The sequence below is a fragment of the Falco biarmicus genome, chromosome Z (genome assembly GCF_023638135.1).
Source record: "Falco biarmicus isolate bFalBia1 chromosome Z, bFalBia1.pri, whole genome shotgun sequence".
Classification (NCBI taxonomy): Eukaryota; Metazoa; Chordata; class Aves; order Falconiformes; family Falconidae; genus Falco; species Falco biarmicus.
The window spans coordinates 26007322-26029069 of record NC_079311.1 but is presented as its reverse complement, the minus strand read 5'-3'; the positions used below and the strand labels follow the sequence as shown (position 1 = coordinate 26029069).

The following is a 21748-nucleotide window of genomic DNA, read 5'->3' as shown; positions in this document are numbered from 1 at the left end:
AAAAAAGAAGAGGGGGGGGGGGGGGGGCAGACGGGACGGAGCCGGGGCGGGAGGTGGGGGTGAATAAATAAAAAGCGAGGCGCAGAGGCGGGTGGGCTGCGCAGCGTGCAGCGCCGCAGCGAGCGGAGGGCGCCTGCCGCCGCAGACGGGCAGCCGGCAGGGAGGCGCGATCCGCGGTCCCTCAGGGAGTCTCACCCCGGCAGGGGGAGGTGGGGGCCGAGGCGGGCGGCGACGGCAGGCGGCGGGCGGTGCTCATTCACCGGGAGTCCCGTGCGGAGCCCACGGCACGACATACACCGGCCCGCCGCTGCGGCGGGCGGGCGGGCGAGTGGCGCCGCTCCTCCGCCCCCTGCGAGCGGCCCCGGCGCTGCGGCCCCGCGGCTCGGGGGCGGCCGGGGGGCGCGGGGATGGAGGGAGCGAGCGGGAGAGGGGGCAGAACAACGGGGCGGAGGGGAAGATCTTCCTTCTGGAAGCCCAGGGGGGGTCCTGGCTGTGTATTAAAGGCCGCCGGCTGAGAGAGGGGCGAGAAGTACCAGCAGATCTTAAAGTGCAAAGTTTGTGTCTTCCTTCTCGGCTCTCCGCCCGGCGCAAATGATAAACAAAACGGAAAAAAAAAAGGGGGGGGGGGGGGGGGGGCGTAAAAGCCCTGAGGAGTTTGTTTGCTGCGCTGGTGGAGTTGGGGAGCCTGTTCTGCAGCACAGTCTTGAAGGAGACTTTGTGGAGTGGTTTTCTTGTCCTTCCTGTTCCTGGGCGGTGGATGCACCAAGGACTGAGCAACAGCAAAGGCGGCAAAAAAAAACAAAAGGGGGGGGGGGGCAATAAAAAGGAGGGCAGAAAAAAACAACGGCCAATCCTAGAAATATTGCGGCGTGGAAACCAAAGAGATGGACATTTTTTTAAAAAATGGTTTATGAGAGGGCGTGGAAAGAAGCAAAACCTCGGAGAAGTGGAAAATCAAGCCTGCAAACTCCTCTGATGATGCTGGTCTTGGCTGGCCTCTCCTGCTCGGGGGACGAAGGGAGCGATACGGCGAGGTGCGGAAATCTCCTGCTTCAGCCTCCCGGAGCCTCTCTGTGATAAAGCAGGGTCCAGTGCCGGGAACATGAACTTCTGCGGAAGGACAAAACAGTTTGAAAGAGCAGGGAGGGGGTGAGAGAAAAAGAATCCACCCCTCAGTTGACTACACAAGGAGATCGGGGGAGGGGGTGGGGGGGAACAACACGCAATTCTTCTCGTCTTGCCCAACAGCTGCTCCCCCTTTCCCTCTGAAGCAGCAGCAAGAGCAGCAAGAAAAAATATACCACGCCAGCAGGCAAATAAATAAACTTGAATGCAGCGGCAGGCAGGGAGGGATCATAAAGAGCGACGAGGATTGGAGGGGCAAAAGTCAGTTTTGAAAAAAAAAAAAGAATTGCTTTATGGGAGGAAAAAAAAAAATCTTTAAACAGTCACGCCCCCTTTTGCAATGACCGGTCCCTTCACTGCGTGTAAATCCGACATCAGCAACCTGGAAAAGCCAGGAGCCTGGCGTACTGGGTTGTCTCTGTGCATGCGTATGTGTGATAGGCACCCGCAGAGATATATACGCGGTATATAGAGGTACGCAGGCATACATACATGCACACGCGTGTGTCCGAGGCGGGATCTGGCGCCGGTGTGCGTGAGGGATGAAGGCGAGGAGGAGGTGCAGGCAGCCAGCTCGGAGCACGGGCGCTGCTGCTTGATCATGTGGGATTTTTGCATGCAGTTTACTTGGGAAAGGGGGGGATTTGCCGGCGCAGCCAGTCAGGGCACAGCCTGCCGTCTGTTTGCTTACAGATTGCTTTTTTTTTTTTTTTTTTTTTCTTACACCTCGACCTGATTGGCTTGCAACACGAGAAAGGAGGCGTCGCCCTAAGGTTCTCCTCCTCCATGCCAAAAAAACACCCAACCCCACATTCTGGAAACCTGTCTAATTGAATTAGTAAGCCATCGGGGGGGTTCCTGTGCAGCCTTGCTGCTAAAGGTAACCGTTTCCACGCCGGACGCTATGGTAGGGTTTTACGCGGGCTGCGTGCGGATGAGTGTCCGTCTGCCACGGAAAAGCAGTACACCAAGCAACTGAAACGTGACAGGCAGCTCCTTCCCCACGTTCCCCTGCGGCGGGGCTCGGCTTGTACGCCACGGGCGCTGCGCGGCACAGGCTGCGCGGCGGCACCGGCTGCGCGGCTCGGCCGGCCAGCGCCGTACGGCCGGGCGCTGCGTGAGGCACCGACGCGCGGGCGGCCGGTCCGCAGCCGGGAGGGAGACTCCGCTCTGCTTCGCCCGCCACCCCCTCCTGCAGGAGCCGCGCTGCCGGCGGCTGCCGGGCTCCGCCACCGGGAACCGTCGGCTCCGACGAGGCGGAGGGGACGCGCCGCGCCCCCCAGCCCCAGCGCGGCCAGCAGCCGCGGAGCCGCGCGGCGCGGGCAGGTGAGCGGGAGGGGCGGGGAGGTGCGGTGCGAGGGGCGGGGCCTCCTCTGGGTGGGAGGGCGCTCCCGCCGCCCCCGCCCCGACGGCGTTGCCGGGGTGACGGCGGCCAGCGCGGCGTCCCGCCGCCGGGCCCGCGGGGCTGGGCCAGGGCGCGCAGCCCGCCTCGCCGCCGTTCGGAAGCGCCCCGACTCCCCCCAGCGGCGGCGGCCGGCGCCGCAGGGCGGCGGGAGCGGCGGGGCACGGCGTCACCTGCCTCGGCGGCGTCGTGCGAGGGGGGCCGGAGTGTCTCGGCTTTCCTTTCGGTGTTCAGGGGGGCGCACGGTTTTTCTCGGCGCCGAAAGAGGTTCCAGGTCAACCCGCATCGGCCGCACCACCTGACCGATCCGGCCTTTGGCCGGGGGACAGCGGGACTGCTGCGGGCCGCCCTCCTCTCGGCAGTGATTGCGGGAAGCGAGGGAGCACAGGCTGAAGTTAAAAACAAACGCTCGAATCCCTTGATGTTTTTTATTACTTTTTTTTTTTTTTCAGCAAAGGGCCTGTACGATTTTCAAATCTTTCTCATAAAAGGCCTGAAAACTTGCCTGCATTTTGTCTCCCTGTGGTCTCCTTCAGCCTTGTTTTTAACACGTTGGCATCTAAAAATTAGTGTCAGGATTTGAAGTACATCAGCCAGTCTAAAGTGCATAGCGAGTCTAAAGTGCACCGTAAACGCACACTTTTAAAATCCCTTTTCATTACCCCCCTCCCCGCCCCCCCCCCAGCATTTCCAATTATTTGCTACCTTAACCAAGTTCGTTGTACAGGAATGGGCACATCCACTGTTTCCTCAGTCTTTTTTCTCCAGTACAGACAGATGTGTGGAAGTCACTGCCCCTACATGAAGCAGAATAAATAACACTTTTTTCCCCAAATAATTTCCTCAGCCACATTTGTAAGAAAAGCTTGATTTGTGTGTGTGTGTGTGTGTGTGTGTCCACCTTCATGCCTTGTGAAGGACTGAGGGGTTGGGTTGTACTTAAAACACCTTTTAATAGCAGAGTCAGAGCTTAGTGCATTGTAGAATATCTTTGCAGCCTACAGTACTTTTTTTAACACATACGACGCTGTGAAAAGGAGTCAAACTATTAATAATGGCAAAAAAACTCTCAGAAAGACTAATTACAACAGGAAGATACTTTTTTTTCCGTTGCTTTACTTAGCAAGTTGTGAGTGGCAGCATCTTATTAGGTTTTGAACAATGCAAAGACATAAATCCTTTGGGCTCAAAATAAAAGTAAAATCAATTCAGTGAGTACAAAAAATAGTACTTTAATAGACAGAAAGTAAGCTTTTTGTAACATCTCAACCAATTCGTGAGAACCTGTCAAATACCCAATACCCAGCAGCATGCCAGCTTACAGTCCACTCTCCATTTTTGTGTCCACATGATTAAAGACTCATTGATATCATAGCTGTGAGCTGCCTGTATATACCAGTGTTCTCTGGCATTAGCCTTCCTTTGGCAGAAAGGTAATGACAGTTACCAAGTGGTTTAACATCAGTTAAACTCTCTTGAATACAGCCTTTAGAAAAAGGAGTAGGCATGCAACAGTAGGTGCCTGAGACTGCCCCTGACAAGCCTCTCTAGCTGCCCCTGAACCTCCAGCTTCGCAGTGTAAATGTGTCTTTAACGTACACCGTACAGCATGTACTTTCTTGGTGGCTGCACAGAATTTCCAAGTACTAATACCCTGTGCTGCAGTTACTATGCTGACTGATCATGTCCCTCAAAATAATTAAACTAAGCACAGCTTAAGACTTTGTTTCAGGGAAAAGTAATAAATCTGTAGATTTTTTGTCTTTGCTGGTTTCCCTTAAAAATACACGTAGTATTCCTATCAATGCTCCCCAAGATTTGGTATCTTAAACAGATAGAAGCAACTTCTGGCATTACAATGTAGGTAATATTGTTAAAATAATTAATTTGCTTTGTCATGCAAAGATATTTTATCACCCATGAAGCATAGAAAAAAACAAAGATATCTCTACATTTTTCCTATAGCCTGTGTGTAAGATTTTTATCTTTTATAAATTTGAGTACTGCTTCAGACATAAAACTAGCTAGTAGGGCCCAGTCCAGCTTTTTCTAGCATTAACTCCAGTGTCTTTAAGTGAGTTGAACAAGCAAATCCCATGGTTTTTTTCCCTTTTCTTAAAACATAGAGAATTAAGGAAAGACCCTTCTGGAAAAATGGATGCGTACTGCAAATCAGGGAAGAATATAGCTGCATTTTAAAACTTTTTTGTCTAATTTCTGTGAAAATGTGTATTTTTAGATCATATGTTAACATTTCAGTAGAATTTGATTAAAGGTAGCCAGGCAGAAAAATAAATAAACTTCTTGTTGATCCGTGTTTAAATCATCTTTGATGTTTTGTTAAAATGACTGCACAAAAATATACCTTTTTTGTTTATCATTGGTATCCGTAGAAATGTGTTTTTCAGGACCTGAAATGATCATGCTTTCTTGTATTTTTAATCATTCTCTGCTCTCATAAATACCTTGCTGAAAAATGACTTAGAAGCAATCTCAGCTTCAACTTTTGCAAATTAATAACTGAACAGAGTGGTTAATCATTACAGATTCTCTCATCTTTTTCTGTAATCCCTGATACTGTAAGCTGTCAAAGAGTAATACAGAACAAAATCTGAGACTAATTTCCATATGAGAGGCATAGGTACCAAAGGCATAAATAATACACTTAGAGAGAATCACTGAATTCTTTATAGAGAGGTGTAATCATCGTTTGCAAATATTCTTGAGTAAGATAAGAGCTTTCTTTCCAGGTGGTTTCTCTAACTTAAAGATAGTTTTTTCCCTCTCATACATTTACCTCCGAGGGACACTCTGTATGTGTACTGCATACATGGATTTTTTCTTCTTTTGTCTTCCTAGGAGGAAGAAATAATCTTACGGAAGAGAACAATTTATGGCTGCAGAGAAACCTGAGCCAGTATTTACTTGTGTGTGAGTATTTTTGGCTGGCTAGAACAGAGGAATTAAGTGAAGATTCTTGATACTCTTTTTATTAAACTATCTGGCAACTCCTGTACTTCTCTAACCCTCATTTTCCACTCTCCAACCAGACATAACATACATGCTTACTTTACTGTGACGTACTGCGGCTCAATAACATCATGTTTTCAGGTCTTCAAAGGAGTAACTTTGAGATCCTTGTATAAAAAAAGAAAATGCCATAACACAAAATACAGTAATGAATTCTAGGTAGCTTCTGGGGTGACATCGTTTAGAAACATTTTCAGGCTGACTATTATGTCCAGAAATCATACCTTTTTCTTTTTGCATATGGTTCTTAAGAATTTGCTATTGTTCTTAAGGAAAATTATCTACAGTTACCTGCTTTGCTCCCATTTCAGTTTTTCGGTTCAAAATCTGCATGTCTGGCTGAGCAGTCAAAAGAGCTTCCGCTCACAAATTAGGCATGACCTCTTCAGCACGTAACTATCTGGACGTTAGTTGGAGACTTCAGAATGCTAACACATTGAGGAAAACTTTGAGACGAAAACAAAAGATTTCCTGGCTTCGTATTGACATTTTATGATTTTTTTTCCAAAGTTTGCAATAAAAAGAATTACAAGGTAGGAGATTTTTGAAAGCATAAATGGAAGCAGGGTACTTATCTGCCCCTTGAGACAATAGAAGAATCTACTGTGAAGTTCAGTGTCATGTTTCCTCCATACATGTAGGTAGTAACTTTGATGTAGTGTGTTGCCATTCAAGTTCATGTATGTCTTTACAAATACTTTTGCTTACGTTTGCTAAATATCTAATTGTGAGGAATTTGTTCGTTGACGCACTTTAAAGAGCTCTAATTTTATGCCTTTGTGAAGTTAAAATATTTTTACTACTGTCATTTTGAAAAGCTAAATGAAAGCATTTATTTCTACTCAGTGAAGATCCTATGAACAGTTTATGGCTTTACAAAAAGTAGAGCCCATTGCATTGATTTGTCTTTCATGTTGAGTCAGTAAGAATAACTGAAATAGTCCACCAACGAAGACAAAGCAAGAGAACCTGTGGCCCTAGGATAAATGTACAACTTGCCTATTTGCCATCTACTTCATCCACTCTCTTCAAGTTAAAGACATTAATTTAAAGATGCTTTAAAAATGCTTTTGAAAGCTATTGCTCAATCTTAATTATTACAGAGCCAGTATTTTACAAAACCTGCAATTTTGGTATTATCACTGTAGAAACAAGTACTTAAAAATTGTAGTTGCAAAAAAGATTAAATACTATATTGTAAAACTGAAGACCAAAAAAAGCAATCAGATACAATGGACAATATGAATATAGGTATCATAAAGATTGCTGTTCACTCCTGTAAAAAGCTCTGTATTGAGCAGATACACTATACACATCATACAGATTACGTTACAAGAGCAGGCTCCTATTTCAGCATCTGTGCATCTCCAATGATGACATGGCAGTATTAAAGCCAGTTAAGGTAAATAATAATCCTGTTTGACCTTGTGATATTTTTAAATGTTTTGTGTTGCTTGCTCTTCAAATGCCCATGCTGAGACTGCATTTTTCCAGAGTTCTTTTGACAAAGTTAGCTTTTCAGGATGCTTTTTCTGCATTGAGTAACTGCAGCTGGTGGTCTAGAACATCAGTGTTTACTTAGAAACCCTGGTTTTAATCAGTCTTTTAAAAATCGACAGAGGGGATGTTAAAAAAAAAAAACCAACAGATAAACAAAACAAAACAAAAACCCCAAACACCAGAAAACCAAGAGAGCTACACCTGCAGATAAAACTGAATACTGAATTCAAAATAATGTATGATAAGCAGTAGGTGTTTGCAGGTATTTGTGGTTCCTGGTTTTGTCGTAATACATTGATTAGTGGACAAAATCATTGATCCTCTTTATGGGCATGCTGTCTTTTGTTTATTGCTTTTTTAAGTCTTGTTCCATGGGATGGACAGCTAGCAGGGTTTTTTTCTATGTTCAGATAAGTGAAGAAAAACAAGTTAAAAAATCAAGGCAGGAGTGGACTACTGTTATCTGGAAACATGATGGAAATCCTGTACTTGATTGCCTTCAAGCCCTATGTAGTAAACATGATTATTCATTTTTGTTATTAATAACACACTTTGCAAGAGTAAAACATTCCCAAGATACCCTTTAACACTTTTCAGAATTTAATCAACATTCAGGTTCATTTTCCATTTAAGTTTGCAAAACTGCAACCATTATTCTTGCTGTCCATTTCATGTATGAATCATAAGCCATAAAACAAACAGTTCCTATCTGTTGCAATACCCTGCACTTGCTTGTTCGTATTTTCCAGGGCATAGCACAAGTCTTAGACTTTGACACCATTCCCTCCTCACACAGCACCACCCATCAACTAACATGACTCACATTATCGAAAATTAATCAACAGGAAAAAAAGAAAAATAAAGAAAACACCAAACCCAAACAAAGGACTGCAAAGAAGGTTATTACAGACTATGCTACACCCGTGTTCTGTTAGCACCGGAGACACTTGCCCTGGTATGCAGCACAAGAAATAGGTAGAGTTTTATAGTCTAAAAGCAGCTCTAAGAAGTTTCTATACAAAGCTAGCTAAGTGGCACGAGGTAGTCCTTCCATTTAGGAAACTTCAGAGCTCCTTTGCTAATACAAGCTTTGTGTGCATTACATGCTGGAGGATCATTTGCAGAGGAGCTGCTTTTTTAACAGAAGCAACAGACTTGACAGTGAGTTGCTATATGCCATGGATGGTACATGGTGTATGCAGATGGTGGTCTTCAAGACGGCTGTCAGCATGGCGTAAAGGTTACTTCAGTGGATACTGGGTGTAGCTTCTCACCAGTGCCGTTTACGTTGTAGAACAGCAGTTGCACTGGAACTGCAGCAATGGAACAAAGTCCTTTGTGTTGTGGAGAAAATCTTATCTGGTTAAAAGAACAAACAGAAACAAGACTGATATATATTATTACAACTAATCAGCAAGCAAATTCTGGGGAGGTCTGTGTGCAGCTATGCACCTGGGAAGGTCCTAGTTGGATGAAAGAAATCTCAGAGGTTTCAGTGATGAAATGCAGAGAACGCATTTACTTTAGGTAATGTGGAAGGCACTTGCAGTGTCTTTAGCTATAGTGTTTGTACTACAACAGTGTTTTTAATGAAAAAGATGGTTATTAGACTAAAAGAAAGTCCACCTTTTAATTTAAAAAAATATATTTCTGCACAGTTTGCAGAGCAGAGTTTGAAGAATGAACCCTAAGTGGTTTTTAATCAGCAGATCTCACAGTCATGACTGGGTACCTGGCATTTGCAGTTCTGTGTTTGCTGCAATTCCATTACACCATAGAAAGGAAAGGTATCAAAGACATTTTGGAAAGCAGCTAAACTGCAACTTTCAAGACAGAGGCATGGAAGAAGGGACTAGGAGAACATTTTCTTACCCTTCTCTATTCCTAAACCAGAGAAACCCACTAACATAGCACTTCGGTTGTAGATTTCATATGCAGCCTTTTCCATTGCATACACTATAGCAAGTCTGGCTGACTCTTGAATTCCAATAGATTAGACTCAGCCAAACAAAAACACAGCAGAATTAGCTGCCGCGTGTGATCTATGCCAACAAAACAGATGTCAGCTTGACAAGTGCCAGTCTGATATTCGTCATGGAAAGCCAGAAGCAGAAAAGGAATAAGATTAAAATTTTTTAAGCCTGCTTAGCGAGGCTTTGATTATAGTCTTATTGTCAGTGAAACTCCTGTGGACGTAGTGGAGAATGAATTTATGAAAACATTGCAAAGGTTTAAATGACATCATCTACTTTGTGCCAGTTCTGAGTGAATATTATTCTCCTTATCATGAGCCATGCCATAGCCTTGCAAAACCGTTAGAGAAGAAAATAGAATTTTATTTTCTTAGACCACAATGTCACAAACTCAGATGAGAGAAAGTAGTCTTTTGGCACTCATGATCCCTCTTGTTTCATTATGATATTTTTTTTCATGTGTTCCATCTCAGCTTAGCTTTCATACAGAATTTGCACTGCTTAATGAAAATTGTTCATGAAAATATTACTTTTTGAAATTGAAGTTACAGAAGACTTGTACAGTTAAGAATTTAATTTCACATCTTTTTGGCAATCATTTGCTTTTACTGTCCTTCGTCTTGGACCTTTGCCATACACACTCCGGTGACATGCATCTTATATTTGACATTGGAAAGGTTTTCTCAGAACTAATTTATATCAAATTTCCATTTCAAAGTGAAGAAACCAGAGGAGATAGTACAATTCAACTAACAGATGACTAAAGAACAGTTCTGAAATGTAAGACTATCTTACAATCATGGAGGGGAAATGCCAAAGTAAAGAATTGAGCAATTACTAATAAATCATAAAAGGGTAGAAATATGATAATGAAAAGAATTCATAAGCATACTTCTTAATTAGAAGGGATTATTAATATCTTGTAAAATCCACAGTGTATTCTTTGTGTTAGAGCATTTAGCATTTCTACATAAACAAAAGAAAACAAATGGTAATTGTTTTATACTTCTGAAATCCTTTGTCAACAGGCATATGGCAGAAACAGAGTGGAAAATTGTATTACTCTAAAGGCTGCTGATGAAATCAACAGATCTGCTATCACTTACAACAGTAAAAAGGTTTTCATTTTGAGTGACAATTGATGTTTTCTGCTGTGCAAATGTCGCTGCATCTTCTCTGAGCAAAGAAATAGGAGTAACAATTTTGTGTAACTATTAAACTTTACTTCAGAGGAAAAAAAAAAACAACCAAGAAAAAAGGGAAAAAGAAAAAAACCTGAACAAATCAAACCAGAATGGGACACTCGACATCTGAGGTCAACAGTCATAGTGGGTTTTCTTATTACTAAGTTACCTAGGATTTGACCAGTTTGACATTCCTTCAAGATGTATTAGAATATCAGAACTTTATCAGAAGGAATTTGCCACGTAATTTATTGCCACATCTTCCCATTTAACAGATCTCTGAGGTTAAATTCCACATTTGTCTACATGACAAACGTGTAGCAGCAAAGAAAAATAAGCAGCAGAATGGATGTTCTTTATTCAAACACAGTGCACCACTAACATTGCAACTGCTGTATAGTAGTGCTCAGTTAAACTTCTTGCTCCTGGAAGGCACTGAGTGAGACTGTCACACACTGAGCATATTCATTTCTCATTATCTTCGGTGCAGTAAAGGATGCCTAGAGTTTTATGGGACTGAATTCAACAGCATTAGGCCTCCAGTGCCTGAGTCTTCTGTCAGTTACAGTAAAATAAAATTAGTGTATCAGTAGAAAAGATAACTGATTGTGCCCAGGATCCATGCAAATTGTCAGAAAGAGTGGCTTGCAAGTCACTTCTGAGAAAAGCTATAGCAACACACTTAACACAGTCCTGCCTGTATCGTGCAGACGTGCCACAGCAGGGTTTCTCTGGCATGGCTTGTACCTGTAAGATCATGCTCCACTGCATAGGCTTTAGGACTTAAAGGATTCTTGTATCTGTAGTGTAAATTTAAATATGTGGTAGTTGAGAAATGAAGATTGATAAAATGTATGATAAATTTTCATTAATAATTGAAAAGCTTATGTGAAAAATCGAAGAATATTCAACTGAGTTGAAGTTTTACCTGTAAACTTATGCTCGCCAACAAAAATACTGTGCATTGTAGATCAAGAAATTGTAGTACACGGTATTTAGTGTAACTGGCAAAACAGCAAAGGATATCATTACAGCACGATAAATAACCCTATAGTATAAAGCCTGGTATGACTGTTTATATTGATAGGCTAAATATGGAACTCTAAAGCTATTTTGCAACAAAGTCCCTTTTTATACATATATATCTGGAAGAAAGCATATCTTTTTCTGAAAATCTTGAAAGGTTATAATCATGGTTTAAAATAAGTAACTTTCAAATTTTCCTTTGTGGTCATCAATTCCACTTCTCCAAAGAACCTCATAAACACAATGGGCCTAATGCCAAAACAAAAATTAAATGCTTGTGTGATCCCCAAGGGAAGACATACTTTAACTATGAAGTATTCTCACAAGAAACCTTGTAAACCTTACATGAAAGTGAATGACCTAGAGTTTGTGGCATTCACGTTTGTTGCTTTGACAGCACTGTTTATCAAAATAACTACAATTTCCAAAGAAAGACTACTTATTTTTTACTATATTGCTTTTTTTTTTTTGGCAAGGCCCTATAAATAATAAGTTCACTAGGTTTTTGGGTTAGCTTGTAGTTGATCTAGGTTGTTTCACAGCAGTCAGTTAATCCCTTCAAAGTATCATCTATTCATCAGTTCATTATTTTCTCTCAGCATAGGTGGAATATATTAAAGCTATTTGGAAGCATTTAAAAAGAAAAAAGGTTAGAAAAGAACAACACCTTGCATGTCAGCCCTTTAGAGAACTGAAAAAAACCAGATGTTTTGTTGTATTGTTTTCCCAAGATACTTCTACTGTCCTTTCACCTTTTCCTCATCTACTGTATTTATCTGTTTTTCTTCTACTCGTTTAAGCAACTGCACTTAAAAAGCAAGTCAGGTTACATTTGACAGCTATACTTGCACTTGTATTACTCTAATATTTTCTAGCTTCTCTTTGCTTTTGATACTGATTTATAAGAGCTGGCTGTGATTTGGTAGCATGCATTTTAAAAGAAGTGGCAGTTTTAACATCAAAAGATACAGCAGCAGTGAAGGTGTCAGACTTGCACAAAGTTTCCACATACACAGTATACTATTGTTTGCACTGCATACGCATAACAATTTTTTGAAAGTATTCATCCTTGCTTGCCAATAACTTGTTGTGTGTATTGAGCTAGACCTTTTACAGTTGGAGTTTTTTATTTGGTCTGCTTAGAGAGATAGAGGCAAAATTCCTCCTGGACTTTAGTGAGTTCTGGATTTCACTCAGAGTAAGTAACCTAACAGCACCAAACAGTATCTGCAATATGCCATCTCAATGGTGTTAAATCTCGGAATACTGTGTCAGATCTCCTCACAGAGTTACGTTTTATTTGCAGCTTACAGAAAAAAAGAAAAGGTATATATTTTAAGTGATTTCAGAAGTCTGCAAATTTCAGTCCAAAGTATAAAAGAATATTATCTGATTTCTTGCATTCTGCAGGTATGAAGACAGGTCTTGCTTACTCAAGGAGCGTACAGAAGAATATGTGGAAAATATAGTTGGTAGTAAACAAGGGAAAATATATGAGGCTGAATGTGAGCTGGAATGAAATAATGCATTACATTCAGTCTCATATTAACATTTTTCTTGACATTATGCACAAACAGGAGATGATTCAAGCAGGCATAGAAGTCATAACAATCTAGCAGTGATGAACTAGCCCATGGTTATTCGAGCAGTAATGTGAAGCAAGGTTACCTACAGTAGCAAGGCATTGAATTCATGGTCTGAGTCCTAGGAGATACTTCCCTCTGTTGTGTTCTTCGTGTTGCTAAGAGTCGCCACTGGGTACTGACAACCCACCCTGAAATATGAGTGGCCGCACAGTTTGGGGTCACTCTGTGACCCCACCAATTAGAAAGTGCCATGTTTAAGTACTCAGCAATTAAAATTTATTTTACAAAGAAAGGTAGAGAAGACTTGTCTTCTCATTGGCTGGGAGGTCTGAGGCATTTGAGTCCAGTACTTTTCTAGGAGCATCTGCTTTAAGTCTGTAGCTGTGAGTTTTCTGTAGGTCCCTGAAGTTAGGGATGGCTGTGAATTAAAGATCACTACAGCAAGTTTTTACCCATAAATACAACATCTTCATATTGTAGTTCTGAAACCTACAGTTCCTTTTTTCTGCTTTCCTCAGCTGTTCCTGAATAGTCATCAGGAAGACTTACCTAATGGTATCATGATTTTTGTAGGAGCCATCCCATCAAGAAACCAGAACTGTGGAATACTGCTATACTGGCTTCATTCTCCAAGTGGTACCCAAAACACTCTTCTATTAGGAACTGCAGTAGGACCAAGCTCCTCAACTCAGGAAGTATGCTGCAGAGAAAACACTGTGAAAGGCATGCCTTAGAGCTTTCATTCCATTTTCACAGGTTCTCCGTGAGGCAATTTAATAGGATGCTACAAACAAGAGGGACAAATTACTCCCCAGGCAAGCATAAAGGGGGATAAAAGGTAACAGCAGTGAAAACTGTAATTTGGACTGAGAGTTTGGAGTGACACAAGTTAAAAGACTGCTGTCTGGAAGAGTATTACTGCTGACTTCAATGAAATCACAATGTTGCCCAGTTTAATGTAGCATAATCCAGGCCAGGATTTATGAATACCCTGCATGCTGATACCAGGCAGCACCAAGCTGTATTTAATCAGATAGTGGAAAGTCAGAGCATGCTGTCCGTGGTGAGTAGCTTCAATAAAGTGTCCTTTAAAGTCCTTAGAAATGTGTTCCACCATCGTTTTTAGACAAAGAAAAGGCACTGCACCTGAAGCCTTATTAATATCATCAGCTGTTTTGGAGTTTGATAAATAAACTTATTCTCTCGTTGGTATCTTTTCACTAACTTCTCAGCTTCACAGATCAGCACTCCAGTCTATCACCTCCTCTGTTCAGATCTGTTTCATTACCACTGCAAATACTAAGTTAGCACCAACTGACTGCTAAGAATTTAAAGATCAACATTGTTCTAGCCAGAATATAATAGTTATCACAGTTATGAGAATCCTCACAACCTAGATTTTCAGGCAGTCCATATCTGGTATTTGCTTGTTGCACAACTTTTGACAAATCATTTAACCTCTCTGATCCACAGCTTACATATCTGCAAAGCAGATTTAGTAATAACTACCTACTTTTCACAAGTGTTGAGGGGATTAATTAATTAGTGTTTGTTAAGCACTTAAAATCCCTTGGATGAAAGACACTAAATTAAAAAAAATAAAAATAAAAATTGCTTTTAGGCTCATAATTTTAAATGCCAGCAAGGACTATTTTAATGATTCATCTGATCTCAAATACTAAAGTCCCTATAAATTCATTGCATTTGACTATGTGATTGCTGAAGAATTTCTCTCTTCAAATCATCTCTAGTACTTGGATTTAAAAAGTTTGAGGGATGGACAATCTGATTTTCCTAGACAGCTGTAACCTGGTAGTACTATAAAACTACTTGTTACACAACTGGATCAAATTCGCTGAGCTACAGCTTTTATCCCTCTTGATTTCTTTTAGGCTTTTGTCTGCTATGTATAAGTGCTCGGCTCTATATCTTCTGTCTCATCCTGTATCTTCTCTTCTAGTTGATGCTTATGCTTCCCTCTGAAAAAGCTCTGATAAACTGGACCAACTGAGTGACTCTAGGAGCTCAAATAATAACCTGCTTTTCAGTTTTCCATTAATTTCTGTAGTTCTTCACAGAATATTTCCATAATTTTCAGCATTTTTTGGTATAGATACTAGAACTGGATGCAGATGGACTCAGCAAGCTGCATAACACTAACAGATCCTCTCACTTCTCACAGATAAATATTCCCCTACCTACACCTCTGACAACTGCATTATCTCAATGAGTAACGTTGAATCAAATAAATAAAGAGGCTCATAAGCACTTGATTATTCACCCTGAAGAAAAAAAGCAGTGGCTTTTGAGAAGCTTTGTAGCTGATTGGTCTTTTAAAATGACCAATGTTTTCTCTATTTGGTTGCTTGGGCATTAAAAAAGAGTAGCATAAATTAATGTTTTTCTACATTTAATCAACTCAAGCATCATGTGTCAGACTTTACGTTCACAGGAGCAGTGTGTAAAAAACTATGTGTTCCTCTGTTGCAGGGATACATTTAAAATTTTTGGGAGAGCAGGAGCCTTTCTATGCACCATATTTTTATAGTTTTGCATACTTTAGGACTTGTATGATCCTCAGGCAATAACTTCATCTAGCAAGAATTTGTTTCACAGAACCTTATTTTTGCTTCCCCAAATTTTATTCCTCTGCTCCTTTCTTGCATTTTGCTTTCTTTCAGACTGACTAGAACAATCCTTAAGGACACTGTCTCCTTGCTTTGTTCCTCTGGAACCTTCATCTTTATACTCATCTGAACAATGTATAAAGTGCATTTTGTTCAGTTCCTTTTATTCTGTATTAGTTAGATCACTATAGCCTTTTTTCCACCTGAAAATATGTCTGTTTCCCGTTTAATAACATAAATTATATTTGTGACTTTCTTTGTCTGCTTTTTAAGGAAATGGTAACATCAGTGACAAGAAAACCAAAGACTCCTACTAGAAAAAGTCAGTATATTAGAAAGAAACAGTATTGTAAGCATATACAGTAGATTTAAAAAAAAATATTCAGAGATAGACAAATTCCTCTGGTGAAGTCCCTAGTGATTTTGCCAGTGGATTTTCAAATGCCATGTGTTGAATCTTCATCTTCTCTTCAGAAGCTATTCCATAATGTTGCAGATCTAACCATGAAGATTTTTATTCTGACACTCAAACTACATTTTGTTGCATTTTAATCTTAGGCCATCCTTGCTAGCTGTATCCATAAACAATTTCTCTTCCTTCATGGGCTTTACAGTCTTGCAGTGGTTGTGGTTGAATTTAATTATAAGATGTTTCAAATCAAAATGATCAACATTAGTTTTGCATATGTCTTATTGGACTAGGTTGATGTTAGAGTCCGATGCTCTCTGACTAGGTTCTTCTAGATATTCCATACAAGGACAGTTTTCATGTTTTAATACCAAATTTACTTACTTCAAGATATTTGACATTACATGGGATTTTGATTCATCAGAGTGATTGAGCAATTTACGGAAATTGCAACACAAAGATAATAAACCAATTGCAATATACAGCCAATTAACAATAAAAATGTGATTCCCGTTACCAGTCTCTATATGCTTACATCATGGTGCTGGCCATCCCCAGCCATGGAAAGGAATACATGGGTTGACTCCAGCTCAAGCCTGCTGCTCTCTTCAAGGTTCATTCTATTGGTTGCTCAATTTTTTTGCTCTGTGTTGGGCTGAGTCACTTGTACACCTCTTTCATGCTTGTCTTTCTGGCTTGGGAAGATATTCACACCTTTTTTTGCTAACTGAGCGAAGTCCATTTACATAGCTAATTGATCCACTCAACTGATAGAACCATTGGTCTAAACCAAAGGCCATTCTTATGTCCCCTTTGTGTTGGGGTAAGTTCAGCTTTCTTTACAACAGCTGTAGTCACTCCTTCTGTTCTTCCCTGAGCTTCATGAGCATGTCTTTGCCCATGTCCTCTGAGCCTTCTTCCATTGTGGGGGTTCGTTGATCAGTTACAGTTGATGTGACCTGATCTTAGTGATTTTGCAGTTATTTCCACAGAAAGAGGAAAGCAATTATGTTAAGATACGTGCATTTTAGCTAATGCACAAGTGAGGTCATCAGGAATGAAAACAGTAGGGATGGCACAAGCTGTTATACACGTATCACACCATTCTGAAGAAGCAGAAAGCATAATAAAAATCCAGTTGAGGTCTATACATTAGACTAAGTACTTCTAACAGTGAATTTGGAGTGCATTTGCCATCCAGGATTTTTTTTATGCTTATCCTTTCCTAAGGCTTTTTTTCTAAGTGTCCCTGTCGACACTGTCATGACAGGACACTGGATCTGACAAACCTTTTGACTGACCTGGAGCAGCTGCTCTTATGTTCTTAATGTAATAGGAACATCACCAGTGCCACTAACTAGTGTCAGTCAAATTTGAGAAGTGTTTTAATCCAAAAACCTTTTGAAAGAAATACATTCCTTAAATGGATTATGGCCCTTTTTCTTAAATTACCTTAAACAGTAGAGGTGAACAAACCAAGGCTGATATGCTTATAAACCCGGCTAAATCTTACTTTAACTCCTTTCAGGCAAAGATCTCAAAGTAAATACCAATCTAAGACTACAGTATTCCTCTGGGAAGTACGCTTGACTCTGAATTATTCTAATAGCTTTACAAATGCAAGAGTAGGCTAAATGAGTTATTCCACCAAACTCTGACATAATAGCGTTATTACATTTGACTTGAAGACCTGAGCAGAGCATATACATGTAATGCCTGAGTATATTAGTGGTACATAATCACAGCTAGGAACGGTTGCTACTGCAACAAGATTGTAACTTTGTTATTATATATAAAGTGAGTATGTCAATATATGCATTTATGTATCTACATTTAAGTGAATATACACTAAAAAGCTGTATTCTTGGACATGGAACAAGTCACAGATGAACACAAAAAAGCAAGAATCCTCACAAATAAAAAATTACCCTCCCTTTCCACTGCTGCTTAACCATCCTCCTCCTATAGCACAATGTGTAGGTTCTCTTCAGTTCCCAACTGTACACACCAGATGTGGGAGTCAGGTAGTATTTGATGGGTGGAAAGTGTAACCACTCTTCATGATTTAAATCATTTCACAGGTCTTTCCTTGTTTCTCCATCCCTGAGATGCAATAGAGTTGCAGAGAAGGGTGTTCCATCACTCCTGCTGCTTCTCAATTACACCTACAGGCTGCCAATTTCTGAGGATTCATTCCAAGATGAAACTTCCATTCTGAAATGTCCTGCTAGTTTCTGAAGAGTTTCTTAAGACTCACTGGAAACTCATCGTGTTAATAACGCCCAAACCCAATGAAAAATAGTTTGTCTGCAATGATAGAGCCAGGAAAATAAATTCAAGTTTCTTCCAAATTAATGAGCTGTGCATGAAAATTAATTGTTCAGCACATTGTAATTCACTATCTGAGGGAAAGATAGGAAGGTGAGTAAATGTTCTATATGCATCATAACTAACATTTCATACACAGTTACATAGGTTTCATTAATATTCAAGTGCATTTGTGAAGCAGGCAAACTGCTATACTTAAATGTAAGCTCTGGTTTGTAAACCGTAGTTAGCAGATAGGAAGGCAAGTGGGCAGGATACTTCCAGTAGAAGTGGACATTGATGATAATACCCTCAAATGTATTCCTGCTTACTGCAGTTGACTGTAAGTCTTTTCACAAATTTATGTATCCAGAATTCTCCAGCCAACAACTCAAATTCATAAAATGCAGCATGGTCATCTGAGGGCTTGATTTATCTGCTGGACATGCACTGTGTTTTCCCCAAGTAAAACCTGTGTGAAAAGCAATGTAGGCATTACTAGCTTTCTGAGTTGAGTCCCTCATCTAAAAATAAACTGCAGCAGTTGGTAAATACCGTAATTAATACTTCTAAATTTTGTAATATACCATTATTTCTAATGGTAGTCTAAAAGTTGTTTATGTGTTTTGCTAATTCTAGCTGTTCTTGTCAAACCATGTGCTCTTGGGGAATCTCTTACCGGCAATACAGTTTCTGCATTCTGAGTGACAGCTCTAGATTAACAGGTCAACAGCACTGTAAAAAGGTCATTGGCAACTCCTCTGACAGACAGATTGCTTTGGATTTTAAGAGCTTCTATGTAAATCTGGTAGAAGGACTGGGTGCTACACAAGGTAAGACTTTCTAATAAGTCTTGAGGAGACTAAAGAATGAAGTAGAGCAAATGGTAAGTGGAAGGAAGTGGAATAAACCCAATCTTCGTGGCACGTTACCACTGTGTTCCCAAATAGCTGCAAAATAAACCAAGGAGAGAATGTGATCATCAAAGAGCAATATGAGCAGCCAGAGAAAAAGAATTAAAGGCAAAATATTTCAAGGTTGTAAGGGAAATCAGATCAAAAGGGCCAAATTTGTGTCACATCACCACTGGCTGCTTAAGGCTTTAGCAGATTAGTGTGTATGACAGATAGCTTTGAGAAGGGCAAATCACATTTTTTTCTTTAGTTCTGTTGCCTCATTGACTGCTGTGGTAGCTAGGTAATGAAGATTACTTCATGCCCAAGTGGGAATGAATAGGCTACTGTGCACAAATCTGTTGGGAAGAAGAATATATTTGTTATCTTCAGCTTAGAGCAGGGCATTTTTGCAGACAGTTCAAAGTAGACTCATTAGGTTGCAGTGAACAGGGTGATAGAATAAATAAGAATAGGCAGATTGGGTTACCTTAAAAAAAAGTAATTTTAGTTAATTTATGACTTTTAGAAATTTCACATTTGGCTGTTTCTCTTCCACCTGATGCTGATCTATGGCAGTCTCTGCTGCCTTCAGGTTAAAAAAAACCCCACTGCCTTTTTTGGGGATAGCTGTCGGTACTGAGACCAAGACCATTTAGTGTTCTTCAGTAGGCAGCATCTTACTTTGTGAAGTTGCCACTTCACAAATGTCATGACAACCTTCTGCCACAGAGCAGTGCAAAATAAGTTCCTACACTTCTGTTTCAGGACAGGTTAGATAGCTGTGACACTGTCAGAGTAAAGAATTAACATGTTCCTTTGTCCCTACTGCAGTGTCACACTACATCAGGAACAGGCCTTGGACAGTGAAAAATGGAAGAGCTTGAGAACTGAGGCTTGGCTAAAAGTGTGATGAAAACCATTTTAGTGGTAATCTGGCAGCTGTAAATTTAATTCTGTGATGGCTAACAAGGTTTTGGTAAAGTTTTCTGACTATGATGGATGATTCTGAAATTGTAAGAAAATCATATTAATGAAGACAGACCAATTATTTTTATAGTGTGTGCTTTGTATATCAGGGACCAAAACTAGGGCAGTAAGACAAAAAAAACACCCAGATATGCTAGTTTTATCACATTAAAAAATTGAAAGAAATGGACAGCTAGCGAGGCTAGCAAAGGTACTTTCCAAACCAGAAGATGGTAGCAATAAGTCAATAGGGTGTATTTTTGGCTTTCAGATGAAACTGCTTGATAATCAATAAGTGTACTTGCTGTGTGTGTGAAAGGAAAAGACTGGCATCAACCCTGTAAAAATGCTCAGCAACAGGTCATTAACAATTCTAAGAAGTATATAAAGTAAACCATAACAAAAGAAGGAAGCCTTGGGATTTATCTGAGATTTCCCCCATTAAAAGATGTGGCAGTATATACACTTTGCTTATGCTGCCTACACAAGTGAGAAACTCAGTCCAGCGCTCCAGGCACCACTGTATTAAAAATTGATGGGAATTCACTGTATAGTAGATTTTTCCTTCCAAGGAACTGATAAATAGTTAATGAGGAGTTACGCAGCTGAGTCCATCCTGAATGGGTAATTCTTTCAGTAACAACAGTTTGTTTGCCCCTTGATTGTTCATTTTTTTCTCTCTCGTACAACAAAATATAATTTAACTTAGGTTTATTATTTTGTAACCTAAAAAGATACATATACTTATTGATTGCTGGTTCTAAATTATCTGAACACTTTTGGAAATCTTTCCCTCCTCATAAATAAACAATGAACAAGTAGCTAGTCAGCATCTGTCTGATGAATTACAGTGTTTGAAGCATCACCGTCAATGTGATCTAGTCAATAATAGACAGCAGCAAAAAGATACCATCCTACCAGGCACAAAATGAGCCTTCCTGTTACTTTTACTCATTTCTTCTTAGCCACAGTGAATAAATATACCATTGCACATTCTAAACATATGCTACTACCACGGCAAGAGTCTCGGTACACTGAGAGTGCTGTTTGCCCAGTGTGTTTTTACCAGCTATGAGCTAACTGCTTCTTTGTTAAAAAAGTTAAAAGAACTCTCTTTCCTGAGGATTTTGTGCTTAAAGGAGGTGGCAACTAAAGCTGGGACCCCTTTATATATCTGCAGAGTTAGGAAATGTTCTCACCATAGCACATCACTCATATCCTTCAGCCAGACAGTGAAAGAAGAAAGCAGTGCTGCGAATCCTCAGGAACATCCAAGTCTGGTGAAGTGTATGTTATTTCTTATCAGAAACTGACCCCAGGTGAATTTTGACTTAGAGCTTGCATTAGAATAGAGAAGGTGAATGCTCACAGGCAATACTCACCAGCTCAATTCAAATCCAAGTAAGTCTTCAGCTGTATCAGCTGTACAGTAGTATACGCCGAGGTCTTGCTCCAGGTAGACAAGGCAAAAGGAAATACATAGAGACTGTTGGAAACTTGTGCAGGCTTTCCAGGTCATCTCTTATGAGCATGTCCAACTTTTCATAGTGCCTCTATCTGTTCAGAAGCTGTTCCTGTTCAGTTCAGTAGATAAACATAGGTCATTAGGTTGTTGATCTAATGTTTCTAAAATCCAGTAAGCACTTCACAGGTACTTTAAGAGAAAATATAGCGAAGAATATTAAGGTTTTGTAGTTGTAGGAGAGGGTGTGTGTTA

General features: G+C 40.5%; 1 long non-coding RNA gene across 1 annotated transcript in view; it reads left to right on the top strand.

The window, feature by feature from the left end:
• The first annotated feature begins 1930 nt into the window (after positions 1-1930).
• Positions 1931-21748, top strand: part of LOC130142319 (uncharacterized) — a 93025-nt gene continuing 73207 nt past the window's right edge. The window contains exons 1-2 of the long non-coding RNA XR_008819356.1: positions 1931-2451; positions 5387-5458. This is a non-coding gene — a long non-coding RNA (uncharacterized LOC130142319). The remainder of the gene's footprint in view (positions 2452-5386; positions 5459-21748) is intronic.